At 37.2% G+C, this 25,633-nt stretch overlaps 1 protein-coding gene across 2 annotated transcripts in view; it reads right to left on the bottom strand.

The window, feature by feature from the left end:
* The window catches only part of PDGFD (platelet derived growth factor D), a 244,052-nt gene that overhangs the window by 30,807 nt on the left and 187,612 nt on the right, over window positions 1-25,633 (bottom strand). The gene's annotated exons all lie outside the window — the stretch shown is intronic.

Genomic DNA, 25,633 nt, shown 5'->3' with positions numbered 1-25,633 from the left:
GGAGGAGGCACGGGCTGGGTGGAGATGGTCAAAGGGAGAAAAAATGGGGACATCTGTAATAATGTAAACAATAAAAATAAAGTTAAAAACTATAATGGGAAGGCAAACTGATTCTACCATTTTTATATGTCATACATGGTTTCTTGATCCTGCTAACATAAATTACTTTGGGTAATTTCCTCCAGCCAGACCAGGGAGTAAGAGGTATTTTAAGATATTGCTGAGAAAAATCCAGCCACTCAAATACGTCGACTTATTTACCCAAGTATACTTACTGAATGAGAGTTAAGTACCAAGATTAAATTTCATTCACATTTTGAGAAGCTAAAGTACATTTGTTAATTGCTCATGATGATACTAGTTTATATATAAGTGCCTGTGATGAAGAAAATTTTAGTTGTTTGCCAAGAGAGAACTGAGTCAAATATGGGGTTGAAGGAATGAACATCTATTGCAAACTTGCTAGATATCGTTACTCTAATCTCAACTTGGGAAGCTGGGAAAGAAAGGGAGAATGTAGTCTCTGCACTTTGCAAGATAGATTGCACGTGGAAAGGACAATGCATTCATTCCCACAGTAGATGGATGTGTGCAGATGAAGGTCAGAATTTTTGTAAGTCCTCTTAAGTAGGTGAGCAGGTGAACCTGGGTAAGAGGGACAATAGCTGCTCTATGTCTTGAAGAGACTGTTGGTAGGAGGACATGTGCTGGATAAGACAGACATGAGCAATTGTCAGATTATAGAATTTTCATTTTTACTCATTGATTCAATACTTGTTAATCACTTGCTATGTGATATGTTCTAAGCTGAGGACAAAATCACAAGGAAATAAGAAACCATCCCTACCCTTAATGAGTTAAAAATGTAAACATGCAAATAAAAAGGTGCAATAAACTCCTGAGGGTGATCTCATGCCGGACTAGTGAGAATGCCATGAAAGATAGAAAATTCTACTTGGGGAGGAAGTAGACTTAGAAAAATTGCACGTTTGAAGGTGACTCATGAGCTGAGCCTTTAGACTCCGATAAGTAGATAAGTAAGCAGAGGTTACCTATAAGGAAAGTAAGGGACAAGTCTCAGCCAAAAAGACAGTGATACCTAGACAACATTTGGGAAAACATACAGAAAATAAAGCTAGTTACTGGGAAAAGTTAATGAGTCATGTTGGACACTGTGTGTTTGAGGTGCCTATGCAAACCCAGATAGAGATGTTTTGGAGGCCATTTGCTACATGAGAATGGACCTAACTATAGACTTGCACTTGAGATACGGATTTACAAATCATCATCACAGAAACATCAATTAAAGCAAGTAATGGATTATGATGACCTTATATAAAAATCAGAGATGAACAATCTTCAAATCTTGAAACTGGAAAGACTTTTGGAATTCTCTAGTCCAGCCTCTTCATTTTAATGTTTAGAAAACCAACTCTCAGAGAGAGAGAAATGCTGTGCTGTTATGCAGTCACCTCTGATGAAGCCAGGGCCATCAGAGCTCATTTTTCAGTACAAACTGAGGTCATCTTTCACATCATTATAGCTTGGATGAACCAGTGCCTCAAAGAGGGTTAACAGAAAATCAGAAAAAACATAAAGCAGAGTACTGGTGGAAGGTTCTATGATAACATCTTTCAAAGTATTCCTAGTTGTTTAGATTTTATGTTTATACTTACTAAATCTTGTGACTTGAGTTTATTCCATTTTCTTGCATAGACACATGACAAAATATTATTAAGCATTTTAAATATAAAAGGCCTTTCATGCACATGCATCTAGATAAATGTTACACAAAGAAATTTTAGCGTCTTTACTATCTCAACTATCAGATTCCGGTCAGAAACTTTAATAGGAGTAAATAATAAAGAATTTCATTAAGATCCAGATAAAATATCAATTTATCTTCTTTTAGCAACAGGAACATTAGACATTTAATAGAAATCACACTTTTTATGTTATTTTAGAATTTGTCATTATTTATCATGAAATTTAAAATGAACTTAAAAAGAGAAAAATATCCCTTTTAAGAATAAAACACAGAACCTCCAAATTTCAGCCCTGAAAAGAGAACCTTGTCATGGGAAGGAACACATCCTTAATGTGATCATTTCTCGTTTCTTTCACGACAACCTCCCGAGCCCAAGATACCGGAAATTCTCCCAATTGCCTGTTAACCTACTCTATGCTTCTATTCTTGCCTGAGAGTCCCCATTCTCCATAACAGGCAGATTATCTCCCCCTCCTTGCTTTATTGATAAATAACTGAGATAAAACATTGTATAAATATAAGGTGCACACCATGATACTTTTTTAATCCTCACCCAAAGATATGTTTATCGATTTGGAGAGGGAGGGAAGGAGGAAGAAAGGGAATGAGAGAGAGAGAGACAGAGACAGAGAAACACTGATCAGTTGCCTCCTGTACGCAGCCTGGAGATGGAACCTCCAACTTAGGTATGAGCCCCGGCAGGGAATCAAACCTACAGACTTTGGTGTATGAGATGACGCTGCATCCAACTGAGCCGCCCAGCCAGGACTATGCTGTGATTAATTTATATACATATGTAAGTATTGTGTATAATGACATATAACCCTACAATAATATATATGATTAATTACCACAAGAAGTCTCACATAACTACAATCGTGCATGTGTGTGTTTGGTGAGAACATTTAAGATCTACTGTTAGCAGCTTCCAAGTACATAATACAGGCTTATTCGCTACAGACATCTTGCTGCACCTTCGGTTCCCAGAATATATCCATCGTATAACTGGAAGTTTGTACCTTTAACCAACACCTCCCCATTTCCTCCACTCCCCAGCTCCTGGCAACCATGAGTTTTTGGCTTTTTTATTTTATTTTTATTTTTAATTTTTTTAGATTCCACATCTAAGCGAGTCATACAGTTTTTGTCTTTCCGTGTCTGGTTTATTTCACCTCGCATAATTCCCTCAAAGTCCACCCATGGGGTTCAAATGGTAGGATTTCCTTCTCTCACACAGCTGAATGATATCCCACTGTGTATATTATATGTAATGCATGTACCATTTTCTTGATACATTGATATAAACATGGGGGTGCACATTTCTCTTACAACTAGTAATTTTCTTTCTTTTGGATAGATACCCAGTAGTGGGATCACTGATTACACGGTAGTTCTATTTCTAATTCTTTGAGGAACTGCTATGCTCCAATGACTCAGGATTCTCAGTACATTCAGGGGTGATGTTCAGCCACTGGCCCTCAGTCCAGGCAAAGCAGCAGTTTATAGCTGGAGTCCTTTCTGATAAGTCAGTGTCTGTCACACTGTTTGTTACATATTTGTAATGTCAACCTGGGTTGATCGCTTGCTTTTTCAAGCTCCGCATGAATGAAAGACAAACTTTTTTTTCTTTTGTGGGTGCTCTTAGCAGAACAATGCCCTTAGCATTACTTAAGAGTTGCTAAAAGTGAATGGGCAGTGAATAATAATTTAAAATGTATCAAAAACAGTGCAGCTTAAAAAGGTACACTTCTGTTCTTTGTTACAGAAGAACATTTTTCTGAGGAGAGAGAACTATTTCCAAGAGATAACTTGTTCCAAGAAATTGGTACAAATTCAGCCCTTGATTTCCTGACCTCCTGCTCATGAACTGTAATTGTAGTATGTTCCATCCTAAAAGGAAGGAACTGATATATTTCCATGCAGGAAAGCTCTGCACTTTGGTGCCATGGATAACTTACTGACGCTGTCTAGGGGTCTAATGCTGTCCCTTTAGAGGTGAGCAAACTGAAGCTCAGATGCCTCATGGAATTTCTAGAATCCTCAAACTAATTATTACTAGAGTCAGGACTACAACTCAATAAACTATTGTGCATCTCTTAGTCACCTGCTCTTTCCAACACACCAGATAATGATATATATCATTCTATCACAACAGGCAACTCACGCTGCATTACATTAACAAGAATTAATCTACATCATTAAAGTAATAACATTCTCTGTGTATGTTCTCACATTAAAATAGTTTGTAATTATATTTTGGCAGTGAAACTCATTATTTGGAGTTTTGAAATGAAAGTTCCTCTCTCATTCTCTGCATTTTACTATTTGGAGTAGTTATGAAAACATAGATACAATTCTGAGAACTTCACTTTTTAAATAGCTGCATATGCATAGTTTGGTTTATATGAGAAAGGTATTAAAGATTAGGGATTGGGGAGGTATGTAAAAATAAAATCTTAAAAGTACTTGAAAATACAGATAAATAGTTATGTATTCAAAGTGTGAAAGAGATTTCTAAGCAAGAATGCAAAAGTCAAAAATATAAAAAATGATATGCCTCATACACACAAAATATACAAATCCAAAAATACCAAAATACGATTGAAAGCATAATGACAAACTACCAAACATACTTGTAATAGATATAACAGTTAGCATTCTTAAAATAAAATGAACTCATAAATCAAAAGTTTGTTAATGACTGTGTCCCATGCTGTACAATTTTGCTAGAAAAATGTAGAGATGCCTGACTGAAACAGAACTAAAAACAGTCACACAAATATTGACACTGTTGTCAATGGATGATAGATGATTTTTATTTTCTTCTTTTTTCTACTGTGCAAATTAATAAAGGAGATCTCAACCAAGAAAGGCCTGTAGGGGTAGCTCTCAATGCTCTACTCTTCATCCCTGGCTGTCGCAGATGGGGAGAGAAGCACTGTGCATGTCCAAAAGGAAGATGTTTTCTATTCTACAGTACTACCCCAGCAGGAGGAATGAAGATTTTCTCCTGCCATGGCAACGGCACAGCCAATGAGGGACTATCGCAGCCCACCTAATAAAAAGCCACTAGGATTCAAACTCCCAGTTACCTCCAATGGACTCTGTTTATAACAGCTCCTCCCAACTTTTGCTTTCTGCTATACAAGCTCTCTGGGCTTGCCTGTGATTTTTACCATAGCTTGCATATCCTGAATTGTAATTTTCTGCTATTCCTGAATAAACCCATTTCTTTTTGCTGGTAAAATAACTTTTATTTTTAATTCAACACCATATATATGTTCTAAAATCACAATAAGCATCTAGTTTTCACTATAAACATCTAGTTTTAATAAGAAGCAGTAAACCCCTGAAACAACAATGGAAAAGAAAAAAATCGATTGAAGTGTGCGTGAACATTTGCCCCTCAAGTCTTATATGTTATATCATTACATTGAATGGTGTTACCTATGTATTCTCTGGTAGAAAATAAAAGTCTTTTTGTAGACATACTTTTCACCAATTAGTAAAGATGTGATAAAGGGTCCCGGAAGGGTATCATATGGCTACACCTAAAACACAAATAATGCAATACAACTTTCCAGGTCTTTAAACACTGCCGGGACAGCATGTGGCCAGCCATCAGCTGAGACATGACGGGTATCTGTCTGATTTTGAGGACAGTTAACACACAGACTGGAAGCAAATATAGCAAGGGACAAGATAACGTTACAGATAATGAATATTTTGAATAGTAATATTGGTTATTAAAGATAAAATAGATACGCAATTTCCATTTTTAGAAAGAATATCTCCAGATGCTTTTTGCCATCAGTGGCCTTGAGCCCATCCCTGAGCTTAGGAGGCATGTTATAAGTTAACAAGTGAGCTATCCACTCATTCCCGGACTAAGGGGAACTCGCATACATTGAATCATTGAGTGCCAGCAATAGATATCCAAAACATTGCCTCTCTTGCCCTTCGAGAGTGGAGCAGGAGACACTTGTCTTTTGAGTCTTTGGAAACAGCTGTTGTCAGGCCAATATTCCAAACACGAGGGATGATTAGTTGTGCCACCTGTCCCTGGATCTCGTGGACAATGGCTGTTCATTTTCATTTTAGGTGATTATGCTGTATGTGAGTAGATGAGCCATAAACTGTTCACGGCTCATAGAAATGTATTCTACCATCGCTTAAAACATATGCAGTTCTTGAAGTTTTTAAAAAGCTCTCAACCAAAACAATCTAACTTACTGAGGTGACTGATTTGGGGAAGGTTAAAAAATATTTGTCAGAGTTTGTTTCCTGACTTTGAAAACAAATGTCTTCTGTTTACTGGTCTACATCATTTCTGAGAGAAAACAATTAAGAAATTCTCTAATTATATCTGTGTTTCTTGACTGAGTTAGGCTTAGATGTGTCCCTTTTGAAGTGCATAAAAATATAAAGGGATTCATCAAACTCACAGAACAATAACAAAAATATACTATCAACATGTATTCCTTCAGTGAATTCTTCATGTGTTAATGAAACTGTTGAGTTCATGACTCACTGAGGGAAACTAAAATACTCAGAGGCTTGTGCCCTGAGTCCACTCTATGGAGCAGACCCTACAGAGTAAAGAATTTTGATACTTTAGTACGTGAATCTCTGGAAAATAATAATGCACTGATATCCTAATATCTACAGGAACAGAATAAAACAAAAATTAAAAAACTGGAGGATCATTCAAACTCTGTGATCCAAACAAACATTTACAAGTATATTCCATTATATGCTCATCATAAAACCAGCTCTTTTTCAAGTAATATGGGATAGACTTTGGCTGGAGATCAGCTTTTACTGGTAATAATATTTAATACAAGGATAGCAAGAATCAGTAATCAACAAGAAGAATCAAAGAGCATGCTTCAAAGTTAGAGAATTTGCCTGTGAAATTTAATAATATATATTCTTAGAGCTATAAGCCCTGAATGTTGTCATTTATTAAAGAAAATATAAATTTAATAAAACGTATCTCAATAACAAACAGCCTCATGGATAAGACATACCTGCACATTTCCCCTGATTGAAGAGTTAATTTTACGATCTTTGCTTTTATTGTTATGGACAAGTTAAATTTTTAAATGAGAACTTCTGGAATTCATTAAGTAATAGTGCAGGTAATCTTGATGCTAATTTCAAAGTCTTTTTCAAAAGTTCATTTTATTTTTTATGTTATGAGACAAGAAACTTTTTAAACTTTTGAGTCTCAGATTTCTTCAAATAGATAGAACTTTGGGACGTCATTCCCAATGTGATAAGAAAAGAATAGAGCTAATAGCAGTCCAATGGGTAAAGAAATTTCCTCCTGTGAGCAGAGAAGGTTACCAGCTGGGAGGACGTCATGTGAGCCATACTTCAGAGCTAGAGAGGAATCAAGATGTGTTTGCAGATAGAGCAAGGGGGTTCATTCAGGCTGGAGAAGGATGAGCAACCTGCAACTACTGCCTGTGTACTGAGATTTGAGGAAAACATGATGACCCTAGAGAGGAGAGATGGATGGTCACAATGGTTAATCAAAGCCTGCGTTTACAGGAGCCTTAGCAAGGAGCTGCACAGAAACCAGCACATTGCAAAATATAACTTTCACAGCTTTCATTGTGCTGGATACAGACCAAATGATAAGTGAATGTTCAGTTTATATCTGCAAAAATATTGCCAGAAGTCTCTCTTACAATGTATTGTTAAAAAGCTAGGTGCAGATTTAAATTCTGTGAAGAGCTTGTGTAAACACAATAAGGTTTAGTATTAAGAAAATGCCATGATTATTTTGCAGTGATAGCTGCCTTTTATGGAGCATAGATATAATGTGCCATGCACCATGTGAAAACCTTCCCATAGATTACCTCATTCATCATTTCTGCAGCTTTAAGAAATGAGGAAACAGGGATACGGGATGCTCAAGCAACTTGCCCACGGAAGCAAACCTGGTTATAAAGAGGCCTCACACGTATCTGAACTTGAGGCTGACTCTCTGTGTTCTTTTTTCTCTGCTGAACTATTCCTCCTTTTATTTATAAAGAATACTTTTATAAGATAAGCGAACATGCTTGATTTGTGCTAAGTACAGGTTTTTATACGTTCCTTCAATGCATTTCAAAAGCACATTTGGTTTGATTCACCAGTAGCCTGAAAATTATTAAAGATTGTATTTTTGATACTGCTAAACTAATCTTAAAACTATTTACCTTCCCAAGCTAAAATGGATGGCTGAGGAAATTATTTTACTACCTTAGGAAAATTGCAACTTTAAAATAAAAGTAAGAAATACTGAATTAAATTATTCATATTTTCATTTCCTTGAATTTAGATCAATGCTTGGTACATAATGAAATTCTTTCTGGTTTTTATTTTAATTCTGTTTATGCTGTTGAGAAAGGAAACACTGTTTCTCACTCAAATTCAACAAACCATTTCATTTTCATTGGATGACTCTGTGCTGAAATTCACACTCCTAAAAATGTCTAAATTTCTCTGTACCTGAATGGTGTTATATAAAGCTAGTCATCCTAATTTGGTCCAAAGCTAGTCATATTATTAAAACAAATATTAGAGAAAAAGAAGTCATAGACACTGAATATCAAGGCCATCTCACGAAAATCACTAAGCTAAAATAATTTCCTCTGCGAACCGAAATGATTCCATTGCTAATTAAAACTCCTAAGGTCTAATATTAGGGAAAAAAATACCATTTGAAGTCCAATACACAACACAAAGCCATACTCAACACAGCTTGTCATATTACCAAGAAAACACTCATAAAACAGTATTCAGCAAGGGATAGGTTTATAAATTAAAGGGAAGCATAGGAGAATCAGGGGCATGTCAGTTAAAAAGCACTCAAAAATCTGTTCATTCTTTTCAAAAATATAAGCATCGCCTAAAGATGCGACCTTGTGCTGTCAGTGACACATTTTCCCTGCACACACTCATTCTTATCCTTCCACTCGACTGGCAGGCATTTCATCAGAGCTGTCACCCATCATAATTGTCATTTGGCACTACATGCTACACCAAAGGTAGAATATGTAATAGCCACATTAGTATTGTAGAACTATGTAAATAGAGTAGGAGTTAATTCAAAAGACAACCTTATTCTTGATCTGACTATAAGGTGATTTCCAGACACATCTGTGTGGTTAAACCACAGAGTTGTGTAATGTAAATTTTGAAACAAAAGTGTAGTACTCATACCCCTGCAAATCACTCCTAACAGAAGGTGAGATTATCACACTCTTGACCTTGCAGTTCCTCTTTCCACTTCCCACTGAAGTAGCGACTAATCAAAGTAGTTTTCGGGTTTCAAATCTCAAAAGCAGGCTTGCTGTCTGGGTGCAGCAGCTAGGCCTGCTTGAGCTAACTGCCAAGCACACAGGTCACGGGTTTCATTATGATCAGAGTTGGTAAAGTTTGGCATAGAGAAAAACTCAGTATTGTGGCCAGACTTTGATTAAAGTCAGTGAAGGAGACCTCTTGGGAAGAGATGTACAACTCAGTCCATATAACTACATCATCATTCCTGAGTAAACAACTCAGTCTTCTCCTACTGGTTGGGAAAATTATTTCTAAATAAAAACGCTGGTGTTTAAATGAAAGATCGTGCAGTCTGAATCCCATTGTTCCTGTCTGGGCTTTTAAGATTCTTTTTACTTTTGTTATCATCAGTTAACAGCAGCATTTTTTTACTTTTGCCTGTTATGACATTAGCAATATTCATCAGCAGTCTCAGGGAGTGGAAACACTAGTCTTTGCACACCAAATTTTAAATACTAGATTGGCTCTCTTTTGCTTCCTGCTGTACTTTTTTGGATTATCACAGGCTGTGTACTTAGTGGATGCAAATTCATTGCTATGTTCACCTAAGCCAAATGTAATTAGAAAGAACATGAATGCTGCCAAAAATTAAATAATAAATGAAAAGGGCAATGCATTTCAACATCAAAGAGAAAATACTCTACAGACTGTGTATTACTTTCTCCTACTGGATTGAGAAAAGTCAGAGCTATGTTGTTGCTGAGGCCCAAGGATTCGTGGAGATATTCCCTGCATATAGATTGTTGTAGACATACTTCATGGCTTACACTTATGCCTTCTATCCATTTCTTTATTCTGAGCAGGACAGTTTTAGAGATGAAAGGGTGATTATAGATCATTATGTTAGGAGTTCTATTCACTATTTGACTACGATTTTTAAATAACAAAATTACATAACTCACTGTGCTAGGCACTGGCTAATGAATAGATGTATCAGTTATACAACTGCCCTTGCAAAATGTATCACCAGGTTCATTCTGATTTCCCACTCTTGGTATTCCTTTTCATTTCAGCAACATTTATTTTCTTAATGGGTTACAATTATATGGAATTATCTTGTTTGTTCATGTTTGTACTTATTTCAGAGTCTGTGCCTCTTCATTAGAATGTCAGCCCCTGGAGGGTTTTATGCTTTCTGACTTTTTCACTGCTCAAGTCCTAGCACCTACAATAAGATCTGCTAACTAACATGCCTTCAGTAAGTACTAGCTAAATGCAAAAATAAATGTCATTGGATCACTGTGAGGAGCAAATGAGATGATTCATGGAAAGCTGTCGCTTTGGCTAGTACATAGTTGTATGTTGATAAAAATCTGTGGAATCAATAAATTAATAGAAAACTTATGGAGATAAATGTTCTATTAGGGCTATAATCAAAGTCCTGTTTATCTACAGACAAAGGAATGATTTAAGTCCATCTAGGATGTCTGGGGAAAAAGGTCTAAAAGTAGTGTCTTTGGAGTTGACTTTCAAATGATAATTAGAACTTTTGGGGTAGGGGTAAATAGATGGAGAGAGGAGCAGGCACAAAGGCAGATAATAGCATGATCTTCGACTTACACATAGGCCACGTGCCCAAAGTACTAGGCAGAAAATTAGGCTGAAACTGAAGAAGCAGGACAAATTAGAGGGCTTTCAATGCCAAGCTTGGCTTTTTTTTTAAGTAGGGCATTTAATCATCATTCAACAGGTACTTAAGGTCTTCCCATTATTGCTGATTACATGCTTAACGGAACTGAAGATACAGAAATGAAAAGAACATCAAAGTCACTGCTCTCAGGGAGCTTTTATCCTGGCCATCCTTTGCCTACATACAAGAAAAGCAAGCCCCGAAAAGGTCAAGTGTCAGCATCACTGGCAGATCTGGTGCCTGCAGCCTAGGCCTCTAGATGAACTGTACTGCATTGCACTAACTTGTAGAGAGGTGGTTTTTAGTACAGCTACATATCACTCATCCCAGTTTACATGCCTCCCTTTCTGTATATATGAAAGAAAAAAGAAAACTGTTTTGTCATCTTGACTTTAGTGAACTTAAGCAACATAATGGAGTTCCTAGGAAACAAATAGTAAACAGCAAATAGCTATTCTGAGAGTTGAGAGAATGTGGGGAAAAAATAAGGACAAGAAATTCAGTGCTGTTGTTTTGGTAAAACTTTTCAGAATGTCCATAATCTTCTAAGGCAACTTTAGAATTAAAAGTGATTTCTTATTTTGGTAATCAAACCCCTAAAATGATAATGGCATTCTTCACTCAAATACAATTTAGTTTTATCTTATCTCTCAGCAGGTACAAAATTACCTTTTTTCTACAAAGAAGAGTTAGAATGTTTGCCTGATGAGAAGATTCAATAGATAAAAATCCCTTAAGTACTTTATGATGACCCCTAAGGTAGGTCAGCAGGGACTGATTTGGTGGGATTACTAAAAGCTATCTCTAAACCCAGCAGGGATAGAAAAGATGCTAGAATACAAATGGGTCTGGATGGCTAGCATCAGAGAATCTCTAAGTACAAACCAATAAAAGCAACTCCATGCCCTCGTGAAGACCAGAGGAGTTAAGAACACTCCTTTGCTATTCACCCTGCTGAATTAAGGACTGCAGTGATGTTGGTGGATAGAAAGGTTTAAAAATCAGTGCTTTAAAGTATTTTAAAAATGTAGCTTTGGTGACAGAGCATTCAGTATCTACTTCCACATTGAACCATCGAACACTGTGCAGCCTTGGGCAAGATAAACTCTCTATGGTGGAGATTCCTGATTTGTGAAATGGAAAACAACTCCCTTCCAAGCCCCCACCCCTGGTTAGTTGAGGATTAAATTAGATAACTCATGTGAAACTAACTGGCTAGAGAAGACATTCACTGCGTTCTTTCCAAACCAGTAACCTCATCCCAATGATTATCCTTCTACTGGAAAGATGGCTGTATTAATACCTTTGCAAAGGTGAGAATAACCCGTAACAGTTTTGAAGTCAGACTCTCTGGATTCAATCTCACTGTACCACTGACTAGCTAGAGTCCCTGTACCCATCATTTAATTTCTCTGTGCCTCAGTATTCTTATCAGAAAATGGAGATAATAGTTATTCATATCTCAAAGTGATGTCTTGGGGATTAAACAGATTACTGCATATGAGGTCTGTACAGTAAAAGTACAGCCATTGTTAATACAACAAGAACAGTTTGTGGTACATTGATGTAACCTGACAGCCAAGGAGAGTGGACTGGACTGCATATAAATGAACAATGACTTCACTGTACTAGTCAGTGGGGGCAGTGGACACGACTGAGTGAGCATATATACTGTTTGGCCTTCACATTCAAAATGACTGAGTGAGTAGAGCAATGAATCTGCATCACATTTTGCATTAAGCTTGAACATTCCTCTGTGAAACTATTCAGATGATTCAGAAAGCTGCAGCTATGGGTGGCTCATGATTGGCAGCTTCATCACCACAAGCACTCACCTGCTCATGCATTAGCTTGGATAGATGTTTTTGGCAAAACATCAAATCGCCCAGGTGACTCAGCCCCCCTACAGCCCAGATTTGGTGCCCTGAGATTTATGGTTTTTCTCCAAACTAAAATCACCTTTGAAAGTGAAGAGATTTCAGACATTCAGTGAGATTCAGGAAAATACAAGCTGATGACGATTGGGAGAATTATGTAAGGTCCCAAGGTTTCTACTTTGAAGGGGACTGAGGCATCATTGTCCTATATACAATGTTTCTTGTATCTTGTGTCTTCTTCAATAAATGTCTCTGTTTTTCACTGTACATGGCTGGGTACTTATAAAGCTGGCAGAAAAGTGCTGACACATAGAAAGTCTTAGATTTAACACATTTCTTCCTTTGGGGAAAACAATATTTATGGGTCCATCCAACCTACAGTGGCCTATCATGCTATAGCCTAAAGTGAACAATGAGATTTTGAAATGTTCAGAAAGTTTAACATTTGTGATCTCATTTCACTCGCCATACCACCCTATGAGCTGGGTACCGGAAGAGATACTCTAGACAAAATAATTGTTTGGATCTTGTCAAAGAGGAGATCTGATTTCCTGACTGGTCATTTCTGCAACCATTAGGTAAAGGGATGTATAACCTCTTCCTGGGCTTTCCTGGGCTTTTTTTTTTCCTGGGGATAGACTGCATTCCTTCACCTTCATAATTATCTCCAATAGCTTTCTTACACAAGTAGTTCTGTCTTACTGCAGAGCAAATGAGTGAATGCTTACTGCTTGGTAGGCATTGTGCGGGGCATTGGGAATACATAGTAAACAAATTAGACAGGGTCAGTTTGGTCACACAGGGAACAGATGAGATAGGAACAGATGTATGCAAAAGCACTTTGCCACCTGAAAATCATCATGCATATGTAAAGAACTGTTATTTATTTATACCCTGGAAAATGATTTAAAAGTTCTTAAAAGGTAAGAACAAACTTTAGAAATAGTTGAGGAAATTAAAAGGTAAAGACAATATATGCATATGCAAACTACTGATTTGTATAAGAGCTCAGCCAGTTCTTGGATTGGGTCATCTTTTAACCGGCCTCCTATATCTTGGTGTTGAGATCTGGGAAATTGAGAACATAGCCTGACCACAGAAAAACAGGAACAAGGAACAGCATGCAAACAAAGGCTGAGCAGACAGCCTGCAGCATGTGAGTGCCCTACTTAGAGCAAGATAGACAGATCGTAATCTGTTTAGTTTTGAATTTTGAAACCCCACCCTGTTCCCGCCTGCGGTCTCTGTCAGCAAATAGCTAACTGCCACGTCTGCTTCTGTTCAACACTTGCTTGCTCGTCACTATGTAAGGACTTAGCTGTAAGCGCTTGGCGTGCTCTCATCTGCAGCCCTTTTGGGCACCGTGTCTCTGGACACTCGGAGAGTTCGCCCCTGTGCAGGTTAAGCTTGGCCAATAAAGTAAGATAAAAACCCTGAAAGGTCTTCGAAAATTATTCTTGCGTCTGGTGGATATAACATTGGCAAACCATATCTACATCCAAACTAATCATTGCTCTTTCTAACTCATGAATTAAAACTTGTGATATAGGAGCTAAGTGAGACTTTACAAGTCACTGACAAAAGCATCCTATTTGCAGGCACTGTGCTGTCTCTGTCTACTGAGTCTCCCCTTTCAGGGCTTCTTCCTGATACCTGACTCATGGAAGGAGTATACTTCTGGCTCCATGACATCAGACGAACTGAATTCCTTTGAGCAATGAGTATAAGAAACTTTACAACACTTTGCAGATGACATTATACTACCTATAGTGAACTCTAAAGACTCCATCAGAAGTCTACTAGAACTGATAAGTGAATTCGGTAAAGTAGCAGGGTATAAAATTAATATCTGGAAATCACTTGCATTTTATATACCAATAGTGAACTATCAGAAAGGTAAACTAAGAAAACAATCCCATTTACACTTATATCAGAAAAATAAAATACCTAGGAATAAATTTAACCAAGTAGGTAAAAGACCTATACTTGAAGAATTTTAAGACACTGAAGAAAAAATTGTTGATACAGATAAGTGGATGCATATATTACATTCATGGATAAAAGAATTAACATCATTAAAATGTCCATACTACCTGAAGCAACCTAGAAATTTAACATAGTTTCTATTAAGATACCAGTGGCATATTTCATAGAACTAGAACAAATACTCCCAAAATTTATGTGGAACCACAAAAGACCCAAAATATTTACAGAAATCTTGAGAAAGAAGAATAAAATTGGAGGAATCATGTTACCTGATATCAGACTATACTGAAAAGCTATCATAATCAAAGCAGCATGGTATTAAAAAAGACATATGGATCAAAGGAAAAGAATACAGAGTCCAGAAATAAGCCCATGACTTTATGGTCAATTAATATTTGACAAAGAAGGCAAGAACATACAATAGGTTCGTTCATAAAGTGATGTTGAGAAAATTGGTTCATTCATAAAGTGGTGTTAAGAAAATTGGACAGATAGATGCAAAAAAAATGAAACTAGACCGCATTCTTACATCATACACAAGAATAAACTCAAAATGAATTAAAAAGTTAAATATAAGTTGCAAAACCAAAAAAATCCTAGAAGATAAAAGAGGAAGTAAAATCTCAGACATTGCTCACAGCAATATGTTTTCTGATATATCTTGACAGGCAAAGGGAATAAAAGGAAAAATAAACAAATGGGACTACATAAAACTAAAAAGCTTTTGCATAACAAAGGAAATCATCAACAAAATAAAAAGAAAACCCATTGAATGGGAGAACATATTCACCAATGATACAGCTGAAAGGGAGGTTATTATCCAAAATTTATAAAGAACTTATACAACTCAAAACCAAGAAAACAAATGATCAAATTAAAAAATGGGCAAAGGACCCTAATAGACACTTCTCCAAAGAGGACATGCACATAGATTGTCATAAACATATGAAAAAATGCTCAACATCACTAATCAACAGAGAGACACACATTAAAATCACAGTAAGCTATCACCTCACTCCTGTCAGAGTGCAATCATGATGAGGAAATCAACAAACAGCAAATGTTAGCGAGGATGTGGAGAAAAAGAAACCCTCATGCATTGCTGGTAAAAATACAGATTCATGCAGCCACTGTGCAAAGCAGTGCAGAGTTTCCTCAAAATATTAAAGATGGAACTGCCTTATGATGCAGTGATTCTACTTCTGAGAATATATCTCAGAAGAAACTCAAAACACCAATCCAAAAGAATATGTACATCCATATGTTCAATGCAACTTTATTTCAGTAACAAAGATCTGGAAACAGCCCAAATACCCATCAATAGATGACTGGATAGAAATGCTGTGTTATGTTCACACAATGGAATATTATTTGGCTGTAGAAAGGAAAGAAATCTTACCTTTTGCAACAGCATGATGGACCTGGAGAGTACTATCCTAAGTGAAGTAAGTACCACATCATTTCACTTATATGTGGAATCTAATGAACAAAATAAACTAATAAACAAAATAGAAACAGACTCATAGATATATGGAACAGATAGATAGCTGTTAGAAGGAAGGCTGGAGAACTGGGTGAAAAAGTTGAAAGGATTAAGCCCCCCCCAAAAGCCTCAAAAACACAGATACCATTATGGCAATTATCAGAGGGAGAGGGGGTAGGGGGAAGTAGAGGAGGGTAAAGGTGTAATAAATGGTGATGGAAGGAGATGTAACTTGGGCTGGTGAACACAAAAAATATATACAGTGATGTATTTTAGAATTGTACACTTAAAACCTATAGAATTTTGTTGACAAATGTCACTCCAATAAATTGAATAAAAAAATAAACACTTTGTGTGATTCTACCATTGTTTTTTTTCCCCTCTGCTACGTGTCCTTAATGGGGGATAGTCCTTTAGGCTGGATTTCCACATGAAGAGAATGCATGAAGTACAGTTACAGGCGATTCACAGCTGTTGTGTGATCTAAGTGAGAAGTCAACCTTTGTTTATGTCGACTACTGAAATTTCAGGGTCATTTGTTATTGCAAGATAACTAAGAAACCAATGCTTATATCAAAAATCCTTGTCCATCACTGTTATTTTCCAATGGGGACACATTTAATTCATGAGAAAGCTAGAACTGGCTTACAAGTCTTTTGACTCCTAGTCCAGATCTTTTCTGCTCTAGCACATGCTTTAAGAAAAGAGAGTCCTTTTTTAAATTGTTCTTCAGACCTCTAGGTGATTTCCAGTCACACATTTTCTTCTTCCTCAAGTTCACACACGGGTGGCTAGCCATATCATAAATGCTGCCCTACCCTTCCAATCTCTGCTCAGCTTGGCCCCAAGCCTATCAATGTTGAAGAAAGAGAAAAAAAAACATGCTGGTTTCAGAGGCAATTGACAATATCGAAAGGGTCAGTGATGTGGTGTGCAAGGGGTGCAGGGAGCAGGTGAGGTCCCCATGGCAGACAGCCAGAGGCTGTGTTCTCCTCCAAAAGATAGCTGCAGTGCAGCATACGCTTCTCATCATATTCCAGCTGACATTACCCTCGGCAATATTTGTGTTTATAGATTTTTTAATGTAAAAAGAGCACAAATGGCAGTAGAATGGAGAGGGGGTATTTCATACTAGACATATTTGAAAAACACTAATTCTTCTTCCAATATTAGGTCAACAACATGAATATAAGTTCCTTCAAAGGAAAACCACTGGCACTAAGGAAAAAAAGCCCATAAAGGAAAACTTTATTTTATGTGAAATGACACACAAGCCTTTACACACAGGCACTGAACTACGTTCACTCTGTTTTCTCTGCATTTGACATGTGAGAAGCCAGGGGAAACTGAATTATTTAGGATATTCTTTAATAACCATTTTTAAAAGGGGTCTTTTAAAGATACAGTAAGCAGATGATATAAAACTATTTTCTTCCCTTTTACATATGATGAACTTTGGGGGACATTAGGGGTCATCTACTTCATAGTATTACAAAGTGCAACAATTGTTTATTATTATTGAGAATGGTCTTCATTTCCATCTATGGGAATTCTATTTTAATATAAATCCAACAGTTTTAATATTGTCCAAAGTTTTGTACACTGTGATGCTAATGAATAACTATGGGTAGAAATGAGACAACTAAAATTAAAGCTCTTGTCTAATTGCAGAAGAGAACCCGGTGCCTATGGTGGTGCTGATGCAGGGTTTAGGGGCTGGGTCAAGTTAGTGACTTGGCTCACACCATCTCCAGTGATCAGATGCTGACCACAGTAGGCTCAACCTTAATGTGAAAGTCATTGCCCTTGAGAGGTCTAGGTGAATTCGTTCTGACTGACAGGTTTAGAGGCGGTCTCCTCGGGAACAGGAACACGTGCTTGGAGCAAAACAGAAAAACCTTGACACCTCAGCATCTTCTTGATGTCCACTTGGGAGAATGGAATGCCTCCCTGACACTGCCCTCAGCAGGCAGGAGGGGAAACAGTGGAGGCCCTCTTGGCTGTTCTCAGATTCTCTCTCACTGAACCCGATTCGGCAAGTTGGCAGTCCTGAGTGCTCTGCCTTTAGCACTTAGCTATTTGTATAGAGAACAAGAGAAAGGAGGGGGCCTTTCTCTTTTTCCTCCTGATGTGGAGAGGGAACCGTGTCATAATTTTTCATATATAAAAGCCAAAAAGTATTTGGATCAGGCAAAGTCTATCTAATTAATTGCTTTATTCTTAGCTTACTATTGAGCTATGGAGAATAGAATGAGGGTGGGAGATGGAGTAGAAACATTGTCCAAGGCAAAATGACACCGTATTTAACCAGTATCAAATAGTGTTGGGCTAAGAAAGCTAGATACCCAATTGATTGCTTTCTATGGCTCCCTTTATATTTGCTCATCCTCTGTGGGGCTTGTCAACCTTTACAGCCATTCATATATTAATTTTCACTGGAATAAATAATAGGAAAACATCTTCAACCCTCCTGTTTAAGTGGGAGATACTATCCTTCTAAGAGCATCAATAACAACAAAAAACCCATAAACTTTTAGAGAAGATAAGAATATAAGTTAACAAGAATCTTTGCTCTCAAGAGAACACTATATTATTGTCTGCCAACTTCTTAGCTTACTAAAGGGAAAGAAAGCAGAAGATTTACTGTACACAGTAAAGAATATTGCTTTTGGGAGCTGTTTTAAACTGGATTCCATATTCTCTTCAAAAATGAAAGGAAACTTTAAATTGGATTTCTGAAACTGGTTGAGTGTTTTCAGTCTAAACACAATTAATTTTATATTGGGACACCATGAGCACAATATTGCTTTGGAGAGGCCGCTGTCTTGGGGTGCTTTTTTAGACCTGTGCGCTGTCCGGACAAGCCTTCCGGAGCCTTCACTGACCACTCTCTGTTCTCCTCTGCAGACAGCACTGCCCTCCAGGCACACTGATGAGAGGGGCCATGCTGAAAACCTGCTGGGCTGGGAAAGGGGCAGGGAAACCTCTCCTCTGGCTCCAGCCTGGCACTTCCAAACACTGATATCTTTAACATAAGCCATTCAGATGGTCCACAATCTAAAAGTTACAAAAAGGATGCCACTCAGTGGGCACATACAAATAAATACACGGTGGGACAAAATAGGATTATAGTGGTGAATACATGAAACAGAATGTGTTCTCATTTTATTATTTATTAACTATTGTATTCTTTTCCATAAAATTATGGAACAATTATAAACCTATTTTTTCCCAACCCAGTAGAATTAGAGACCTCTGAAACTCAGGCCACTAAGCTATTATTCTCCGCTTTCACTTTGTACATGGCTGCTTCTGCTGAAATTCTGGTCACTTCTCCACATTCACTAAGGACCACAGCATCTGTGTTCCCGTATTTGTCTCCAATTCTCATTACCATTATCCTGGATGATGTCAGTGCACATGCCTGAAGCACAAAGAATATACTTTTTACAGCCCTTTGACTCGACTATAACAACCCTTCTTATGTACCTCACTTCCCCCTTAATCTGAAATCTTAAATGCACAGAGCATTCTGTGACCATCCCCTCATATCCTTGCATGCCCTTGAATTCCTTATTGTTATACCTCTCTTTTCAGTGTTTCTGAAGCCTCCACACTTAATACCTCTATGTTTCTCTGAGTTATCAGCCTTCTATTGATCGTCAAGATCTCACAATCCATTAGTTCAAGCCTTCTTCTACCAATACTACCTTGCTACCCAGCTGCCCGGTGGCACACACCCTGCGAAAGTCTAGCTCTGGAGGAATCGATCAATGTCAAACATCTGGACTCTCTTATCTGTCTTTCTTCTAGAGAAAAATAAGAAAACCAGCACATTGTGTTGCCTTTATTTCTTCTGTGTCTTTCTTTACTCTTTCCCCCAGTTGTCTGTCCCATGCAACTTGTTTTATTTTTAAAAGGGCTTGATTCTCTTAGTTGTCTGAGAAAATTACTTCCTTGATTCTAACCTCTCTGGGTATCATTTCTTTACATATGTATCCCTTTACACTCAAACTTATTGAAAGAGTAGTTTATACTCGTTAATTACTGCAATTTTATTTGTGTTTTGTCCCATGCAGCCTAGTTCTTGCTCCCCCATTCTTATGAAAAGACTCATTAATATTTTTAATATTTTCTGAATTACCAAAGCCAGTGCAACCTTTTGCTTTATTTTATGTGACTTCTTTCTCTCATTTAACATTGCTGAATTGTTGATGACTGTCTCCATAAGTCTCTCTTCCCTTCGCTTTTGTGACATTATATTCTAGTGTTCTCATTTTACCTCTTTATCTATTTCTTCTCTGGATTCTCTTCGTTAAATGACTTCTTAAACGTCAGTGCTTCCCAGAACTCTGATACTTGACCCTTGCACCTAAGTAAACTCATCAAATTTCTTGGCTTCAGCAATAATTGACACGTGAATGATGCCTGACTCCATATCGAGGCCAAGAAGTCTTTGCTGAGAATCCAGTTCATTTTGCCAAATTCCCTCTGGCCACCTCCCATTGGACATTCCATAACCTCCTTAAACTTAACATGTCTGAAATGGTACTCTTCAATTTTCCCAACAAACCTGCTCATCTTTCTGTTTCCTTTCCTAGAAAAATATAACCACCACTTTCACTTAATTGCGTATATCATATCTCTAGGAGTCATGTTGAAATATTCCTTGATTAGTCACTAAATCCTTCACTTCATTGTTTTGTAATCCTTCAAGACCACGTCTCCTAACCTATGCTTTCATTCATAAGTTTATGGCATGTCTTCTGGATTAGCATGACAGTCTTTCTCAATTCATGCCAGCTGCAATCTGTCCTCTATTGGCCTTCCATATTAGTCCTCAGTCAAACTAAGAAGTGCTACACCATCCCCAAAACTTCCAGAACTCAGGTCCTTGAGAGTTCCTGAGTAGATTGCAGCCCTATGATGAATACATCAGAACCTTCTTGACCTGTCTCCTGCCTTCCTTTCCAACATCATCTCTAGCCAGTCACTTATGTTTCCTTGGGCTTATGGCATGGTTTACCAGCCCTCTTAAATTTTCACAAGCTGTTTTCTTTGCTTGGATAGTTCTTCCAATACTTTTCCACTTAGCTAACTCCACCTCATCATTTAGAACACAAATGAGATCACTTTCTTTGAAAAGCATCCTTAGTTCTAATGCAGATGCTCCTGCCTCCATGCTTCCAGAGTATACAGAGACTTTTTAAGGATTCTTTTTCATTAACTTGTATGCGTCCATAGCAGTCAATGTAGTGCCTGGATGTAGCAGACTCTCAATAAAGACCTGAAGAATGACTGAGTTCTTAGGGCATAATTTATCTTTATCAGACTCTTAAGTGTGATTCATTACCTGTCAGCCAGGCATTTAATTGGTAAGTTTAAAGATCATATTTTCAAGTGGACAACTAATTTTTAGGCTATCTTTATTCATAAGTGTGACTTAAAGTTAAAGATCGCCTTATGGGTTAATGGTTATTTCTATTTTTAAACATTTATAAACATGTGAAACCTAAAGTTTACAGAAACCACTCTGTTGGCAACAAGACATCAATTGACATTTAGTTTTATTTCCAAAGGTGTTTTTTCTTCTTGGTAAACTATTGAGGTGTTGCCCTTAACACAAGTGCTATGAAGGTGGGGAGACAGGTGACTGACTCAATTATTCTAAGGCAATGTGAAAAGAGTACTTTCTTTCTGCTTCCGTCCCTGGATATCAGAGCTACTCTTTCAGTGGCTTTAAGTATTAAAATGCAAAATAGTGCAGCGATTCTCACAGATTTAACTCTGATAACAGGGTCAAAGTCTTAAAACATACTCATGACTAATATCTGTTTTATTTTAAGATGGAAAATACAGACTCTGGTAGCAACAAAATATTCAGACAAAACGACAACAGTAGTTTTCCTAATACTAGAGCTGAAAAACTCTAAAATTTGAATGTTGTACAAAGAAATCATCATCTTATAAAACAAGAAACATTTATATTAAAAAAATTAAAGACAGGATTAAAAAAAGACTTGCTCTGACATATGTGATCATACCTAATTAATTTGAAAGAATCAGAAAAAGATAGCTGTGATGAGTATACGCACTACATATTTTAATTAATTAATTAACTAATTAATTATTTTTTGCACACTATATATTTTAAGGGGTTAAGTTGTTTACCTGAAAAAGGTAGTTTTAATAATTTGCATATAATGTACCCTTATAGGACCTTTGTAGGGTCAGATTTAGCAGAGTATTTTAATAATTCTTAATCTGAAAATGTTCATATTACATTAAATACAAACCATCTCGGAGCTGCAAGAACACAGAAATTAGTGAAATTATTTTTCTACATATCAGGATCAACGCAAAGTGGCTTTTACAATACATTCTATGATTAGAGAGTAAGGATTTTTAATACACAGTTGTGGTAACACTGAATCTGGAAATGCAACTACTGTAGTTGAACTTTTAAAGTAGAAAGTCTGACCACGAAACAGAACAGGGAATAACAAGCTAGAGCAGGCACCGTACGCCGTCTCCAAGGTGTCAGCACCCAGGAGCTCCGCAGCCTGAAACCGGAACCAACGGCAACCTGTGCAGTGCAGCAGGACAGGGGTGCGATTGCCAATCATTGTGTCAAGACTTTAATAGATGATGTTGACAGACTTGTGGGAATTTAGACAACCAACTGATTAACAGGATGAGGAAAATGACTTACGAGACGAGATTATAAAAACTAAATATATTGTTCATCGACAAAGGACCTTGATTGTACTTGATGTACAATACATGTAAAATTGTTAAGAGAGTGACTTAGGGGGATATGATACAAATTTCCAAGATTTAAAAATGCATCACCACGAAGGGAAAGAATTGTTTATGACTCTCCCCCGGGGCAATAACTAGAAGTAAGGGCATGAAATCGAATAATAGAAAATGAAGGCTCTGTATCTACTAAGTTTTCCCAGTAGTGATATCTATTAAATTGTGGAATGGCCTCACAATGGAAGTAGTGAACAAGCCATCCTGTAAGTCATTTCACACCAGACTGAACAAAGTATTCAAAGATATGCCTTTGAAAAGAAACCAACCCCACTGCTGTGATGCACAGTGTAATGAATGACTCTCCCGAGCTTTCTGTCTCCGCGGTGAGGAGCGCTGAGTGTTTTTCACTGAGCAACTGTCTTTGACTGTGAACATATTCAGATCATAGCTTTAGTTTTATGGTTATTATTTCAATCTCTTTTTTACTTTATTTTCCTAAAAGGCCTCTAGTTTGTAAATCCTTTGGTTTGCTTGGACTATATTTTATGAAAATCCCATTTGTAGTTAATATCCTGAGCTTTCTATAAGAAAATTGCTCTGAGGAAAAAGCAATAAAAGCACTTAGAATGTTAATTCATTCTACAATGCATCTTGAGATGTATGCATCCATTCCTAAACTCATTGCCTTTGAAAGCTAATGAGTAGGAAAAAATTATGTATTTTATTGTTGTAAATTTCATATTAGAACTATTCTTTTTTAAGCATTTATAAATATGTAACTTTTTCCATATTTTGCTGAACCTCAACTCTTTTGCTTATGGACATTTATTAATACCAATTTCTTTTACATGAAAATTTATGAGGAATGAATTAAAGGCAATGGATATAAAGAAAAGAAATATTTGATGCTTTTGGCAGAGTGAAAATAGTTGTTTAAAAAATTATGCCAATCTCAGTTATTCAGTATGTACGTATACTTATATCTTATAAAATACTTGGGTAAGTTTAGAGATAAGGGGACAGTCACCTACAAAGGAGTTCCCATCAGACTGTCAGCGGATTTCTCAAAAGAGACCTTACAGGCAAGAAGGGGTTGGAAAGAAGTATTCAAAGTCATGAATACCAAAGACCTACATCCAAGATCGATCTATCCAGCAAAGCTTTCATTGAGAATCGAAGGGCAGATGAAGTGCTTCTCAGATAAGATCAAATTCAAGGAGTTCATCATCACCAAGCCCTTATTATATGAAATGTTCAAGGGACTTACCTAAGAAAAAAAAGATAAAAAAGGTGAACAGTGAAAGGACAGCAAACTCACAGTTATTAAGAACCACACCTAAAACAAAAGCAAATTAAGAGGACAGCTAGATCAGTAGCTGAACCATAGAAATGAAGATCACATGAAGGGTTAGCAACAGGGGAGTGGGCGGAGGAGAAGGGGGGAGAAGGTACAGAAAATAAGTAGCACAGATGGTAGGTAGAAAATAGACAGGGTGGAGGGCAAGAATAGTATGGGAAATATAGAATCTAAAGAACTTGAGACACGTGGTCATAAACTAAAGGGGGGAATGGTGGGGGAGGGGTTGTGGAGGGGAATAAAGGGGGGAATAGAACAACTGTAATGGCATAATCGATAAAATATATTAAAAAGTAAAAATTAAAAAAAGAATTTATGGTAAATTTTAAGCAATTGTCAAAGAAAGAAAATCCTGAAGCATTATCTTTGTGTCTGTATTAATATTCAATCTCATGTGTAAGATCCATTTAAACCTATTGAGGAATTCTTCCACCACACAGCTGTTTCTTACTTCACAGTTATTGTAACAGCAAAAGAACACTGTAGTTGTAATTTTACCAAACCTCCAGGTATTTTGTTAATTATATCAGTTTCAGATGTTCCACTTTGGGAATTCTTAGGGTGCAAATATAGAGCATAAAGAAAGCAGGCTTACAGTAAAGCCTGAGAGAAGGTCATAGGAGTGAGTGAAGAAATGGTGAAGGGGGATTGTGCTTTGTGCGAATTAGCCTCAGCTTTCTCTTACATTACATAATCTCTCGCCTCCTCACTTTCTTGTTCAAGTTCTAATAGGTCCTCTGCTGTTCCCCGGTTTTCCTCCAACCTCCTTCTCTAAAACACTGCAGGAAATCACAAAAGAATTTTTGGGCAGTAAAATGTGTACAAATAGCTTAGAGCAGGTTCCTCAAACTCAGCACTCTTAACACTCTGGTCTGCATCATTCTTTCCTGGGGCCTGGAGGGAGGATGGTGGCTTATGCACTATAATGTTGACCATATTGCTGATCTCTACCTGCTGGATACCATTAGTAACCCCCGCCTAGTTATCACAACCAAAAGTGCTTCCAGATATTGTCCAACATCACAGGATGGGAAGAATCAGAGGCAAGAGAGGCAACTTCACTACAGCTAAAGGTGACAAAGGGCAGGAGGAGCCACTTCACTCATTCATGTTTCTCTTCTTCTTTTACTTCTCCAAGGTGCTATGGAAAACACGGTTGCAGGAAAACTGAGCTGGGCTTGGTTGCCTAAAACATTAGTGGAAATATCTTGGCCATGTGGTATCAGGGAATGAGATTTTGAATGTCAGTTTTGTAAAAACTTGACAAGACCTATGGGTAGGCAACATACACCTTCATTGAGAATGTGCTAGGGATGGGTTCATATCTAGTTTTACAAGCCAGTAACGAGATGTACAGTGAGACGGTGCAAATATTTAATACATGTTAACACACATATACTCACAGTGTGAAAAACATTTACCTAGATGTTCACTATCT

This window comes from Artibeus jamaicensis, unplaced genomic scaffold (genome assembly GCF_021234435.1).
Source record: "Artibeus jamaicensis isolate MK-2021 breed Jamaican fruit bat unplaced genomic scaffold, CSHL_Jam_final contig_585, whole genome shotgun sequence".
In the NCBI taxonomy this organism is placed as follows: domain Eukaryota; kingdom Metazoa; phylum Chordata; class Mammalia; order Chiroptera; family Phyllostomidae; genus Artibeus; species Artibeus jamaicensis.
This window is presented reverse-complemented; position numbering and strand designations above follow the sequence as displayed.